Genomic DNA, 4,544 nt, shown 5'->3' with positions numbered 1-4,544 from the left:
GAAATCAGTTTCCAGGTCACAAAGGAAAAGTAGGAAAAATGGAGGTGGGGGAAAAAAGTAGGTGAAACAAGAAAGTAAAGGTGGGAAAGGAAGGTGGCAAGGAATTAAAGAGAAGGGAGGATATATGCAACATGGAAAGGAGGAGGTATTTTAGGGGAAAAATCAGCTTTCAGTTAACAAGGCACAATGGGGTTATGAGGCAGGGATGAAAATAAAGAGGTAAGAGGTAAGGAAGAGAGAAAGAAGGAGGTAAGAAAAGGAAAAGGAAAGGAGGAGACAGTAAAGGAGAGGAGGAGGAAAGCAAGCAAAGGAGGTGGAGGAGGGAAAAATCAGTTTTCAGGTCTGTTTCTGTTCGAGCGGCAGGGGGCGCTACAGTCCAGTTGATCAGGTGTGATTATCAGACTGGTCAATACACACACACATACACACACACACACACACACACACACACACACACACAGTCTGGTGCTGTCCTGTCTCTCCCTCTCTGTCATGGAGATGTTGTTCATTTCCACATAGGTGACAATGCGACTGGCTGTGTGTGTGTGTGTGTGTGTGTGTGTGTGTGTGTGTGTGTGTGTGCGTGCGTGCGTGCGTGCGTGCGTGCGTGCGTGCGTGCGTGCGTGCGTGCGTGCGTGTGTGTGTGTGTGTACGGGTGGGTGGGTGGTTGTGCATGTGGGTAGGCTTTGTAAGGGATTATTTGACAACAATGAAGCATGTTAAATACACGCATGAGATTATACGTCTGTCTGTCTGCTCTCTCCTCCTCCAGCCATGATCGCTAACAATGAAACAACAGTAACAACTAATGATACATTTCATTATCTCTTCTGATTACTTTTTTGATTACTTGATTCACCTCTCGGTTTATAAAAACAACAGAAATCAGAAACAATCTTTGTTTTGTTATGATGTATTATAAAAATGGATTATGTTGTGAGCTACCTTTGAATGTTGCAGCTGGTCGTAGTGGGGCGAGTTGTAACACTCTGCAAAACAAAGCCTCTATAATTATTTTAATTATTTGCATTCATTATAGTTAGTCATTTGAGAGTTTTTGGGAAGTAAACTTGCTTGCTTTCTTGCTGCAAGTTAAATCCGAAGATCATTACCACTCTAATGGTTATCTTAGCTTAGCATAAAGACTGGAAATAGGGGGAAACATCTAATCTGTCTGTGTTGAAAGGTAGAGGGAGAAATCTGCCTACCAGCACCTCTAAAGCTCATTTACTAACATGCTGTATCTATATTGATTCATATTAATTTGTAAAAAAATACACAAGTTGCTTCATGGGGTGTTGGGTGCAGGACACGTGCAGGAAGTCCAGCACATGACCTCTATGTAAAACCACCATGGATTAAACACACAAGAGCTGTAGAGATGCTGGTGGGCAGATGTGCTACCTTTGAACACTGTTTTATCGTTATCTATAATAATATGGGATGATCACTCATCGCACTATTTCAAATGCTGTAGCTGCTCAAAGAAGAGTCGACTTTAAGTATTTAAAGTGTTCATTCTTTTCAAAATAAGATTGAATATACAAAATATGTAGTCAGTTAAAAAAAAAAAAAAAGCATCATTACCTGACATTTAGCTACCTGACAGTAGGTGGGCTGGTCAACACACACACACACACACACACACACACACACACAAACGTAAGTATCATCTCACCATCTCCACCAGTGACAGTGATACTTACACATTACCACCACTGAGCTTTAATTATCAAGTAATGTGATATTTTATAACACTCGCACTGAAAAATGCAGACTTTCACGACTGATATTTTAAGGAGGCAACATTTTACTTACAGCCAAATATGTATGTACTTTAACATAAACCACACAAAGGAGCTGAATGCTGATGTTTCTGCTACATTTACTTACGTAGCAGCTCTGAATACTTGTTCTGCCGCTGTCCAAGCACAACTCCAAGGTTCTATGTTTGATTATTTCCATTTTACTTGACCACAATTCAATTATTGTAGGCTACATGTTACTCACACCCACATTTGCCTGACAGCCGCAGTGGTTAAGCAATCAACATCCTACAAATCAGTTCATTAGATATGACATATCAGTGAAGTAAAATGATAACAATGTAGCCCACTAAAACACAAGATCTCAGTACTTCTTCCACCACTGGGAGCTGTCTGCATGATAGAGGTTTGTCAGAAACAGCAGGCTACATTTCAGCGAAATTGGACAAAAGAGACACAAAATACAGAAAGAGAGGTCTTGTGAAATGATCAAACAGACAAGAAAAAGTACATTTGAAAAGTGAGACTGACAGAAGGAGCCTGAAAGTGATCCGGGCGAAACCAGTGGGCAGGCGGACAGTCTGCGCTACAGCCGTGTTTTTATCAGCTGCTCTGTCCGAATCATAACCTTCAACTTACAAAGAGTCAAGAACGAAGAAGAAGAAGAAGAAGAAGAGGAGGAGGAGGAGGAGGTGAAGAGAAAAACAAGAAGAGGAGTGGGAAGGTGATTTACCGGAGGAGGAGATGGATGGATGAAGAAAGTAGAGTCCTGTGGCTCCGAGGCGCTGAACTCCGCTCACTCACACTATCATCGATCAATAATCAATACTGAACGGCTCTGAGGCTCCTGACTGAGAGTCCGCGCGGGGTTTGATTGATGACACGCCGATCATCCATCCATCCATCAGGGATCCGGACACTGTTCAACTCTGTCTGAGCAGCAGAGCCGCGCGCTCTGCGCCGCACCGAGAGCAGAGCGGCAGGAGCGCGCATGCGCAGTCCACAGTCAGCGAGGGAGAGAGAGAAAGAGAGAGAGAGAGAGAGAGAGAGAGAGAGATGGAGGCTTAAATTGCAGCCAATGAAAAAACAAAGAATTGGATGAACTTTAAAGGACTTTTATTTTACCTGTGTGTGTGTGTGTGTGTGTGTGTGTGTGTGTGTGTGTGTGTGTGTGTGTGTGTGTGTGTGTGTGTGTGTGTGTGTGCAGCAGGTTCTGGTTGACTTGTGTCCAGGTTTTGCTGTTGGCAAAAAAACGGATAAAATCTATTTTGAAGCTGTAAATACTGGCTGGCGAGGCACACACACTGTTCTCAGTGGCGCTCTACCTCTGCCTCTCTCTCTTTGTATTTACTGTCAACTCACCTGTTCATGAAGTCAGGAGGTGTCAGGTTAAAGGATCATTTCACAGTTTTCTCCAGCCAACTTTCTCATTAATCTTTAGCATTATTCATCTAGAGTGCACGCTCCTGAAATCCAGATGATCTGCTTCACCGGGCCTGTGTGGGTTTGACTTGATCGGATTTGAATGACACTAAAGCCGTGTTCACATTTTATCATTCAGACTGTAAAACTGGTCATGTCAGACTCCTAAATCCAATTCTGTATTGGAGAAATAATTCATTTCTGACAGCAAAGTAGAAGTGCCAATAAACTGGGGGCAAAATGGCAGCAAGCCTCCATCACGAGCAGTTACATCGAAATGAAATCAAGTGCCAACACTAGCTTTAATTCAGATCATTTAAAAGTAGCTTCGCTGTTGCTTGTATCTAGTTTCACTTGTGATGAAGAGGCTAATTTATGCTATTAAGATGATGTGACTATAGCATTGCAGTGGAGGTAATAATGCGTGAATACTTCCAAGTCAGAATAACAGTATATTTTCCTGTTCTTTCCATTCTGCCAACATCGTGTGAACCGGCTGAGCCTCGCCCACATTAAAACTGTGAGAAGAGCTCATACAAAACAAAAGAAAGCTGAAATAGCCAAACTGTTTTTAAGTTGGCAGAAAACTGTGTTCATGTCAGATCTAATTTAAGCTGATTGAGAAAATAAATTAACAGTGTGTAAAATTGGTCGGTGCAACAGAGTTTATAAGCTAAAAAAATAACTTTCTTAATTTTGGGCTCTCCGTTCCCCCAAAGGTCAGCGTGGGCTACATGACGTGCTGTCGGCCAAAAGTGTGAATTTGTGTCTCAAAACTACACTTTTTTGCGCAGATGTACAGATCCACTGATTCCACTGAGCTGAGCGAGTAAATGTCATCATTTAAAATGCTGAGTGATGAGCGCTCACAGCTGAAGTGCCACTTCAAACAGAACCTGAACAGAGACTCAACAAACCAGCTGAGATCTGACCTTTTTATTAATGAAGCAGAACATATTCAGCTCAGTCGATTTAAATCATCTGCATTTCTGCTGACACCTCGATGAACACCGTCTACCATCTAAAAGAGGAAAGTTTCTTTTTCTTCTTAATGATTTTAAGTTTAACTTAGAGGACATACAACATCCACATAAAGTCCTGCTCTCCGATTGGCTGGCAGGTGTCTGTAAAATTATATAAGTGGACACCTCGAAGATGGTTAAGGTCAACAGTTTAACCCCCTTTCTATATATCAGTGCCCAATATTTAACTGTAGGTAAACATAGTTTTTATGCTTAAAGGATTTTTTCAAGTGTATTACTCAAAAGTATGGCGTCCTTAAAAAAACAGAGAAACTAAATATCACATGTTTATGTGTTTAATAGCAAATAACATTATGGAATCAGTTATCAGACT

At 41.6% G+C, this 4,544-nt stretch overlaps 1 protein-coding gene across 3 annotated transcripts in view; it reads right to left on the bottom strand.

Moving 5' to 3' along the window:
- znf385b (zinc finger protein 385B) overlaps window positions 1–2,711 on the bottom strand; it is a 51,667-nt gene extending 48,956 nt beyond the window's left edge. For all 3 annotated transcript variants that reach the window (XM_084362129.1, XM_084362130.1, XM_084362131.1), the window contains exon 1: window positions 2,500–2,711. The gene's annotated coding sequence lies outside the window, so the exon portion shown is untranslated. The remainder of the gene's footprint in view (window positions 1–2,499) is intronic.
- Window positions 2,712–4,544: the final 1,833 nt, after the last annotated feature.

The sequence above is a fragment of the Pagrus pagrus genome (assembly GCF_965226575.1).
Source record: "Pagrus pagrus genome assembly, chromosome: 9".
Lineage (NCBI taxonomy): Eukaryota > Metazoa > Chordata > Actinopteri > Spariformes > Sparidae > Pagrus > Pagrus pagrus.
The sequence above is the reverse complement of the archived record's forward strand: the minus strand, read 5'-3'. Positions and strand labels throughout refer to the sequence as shown.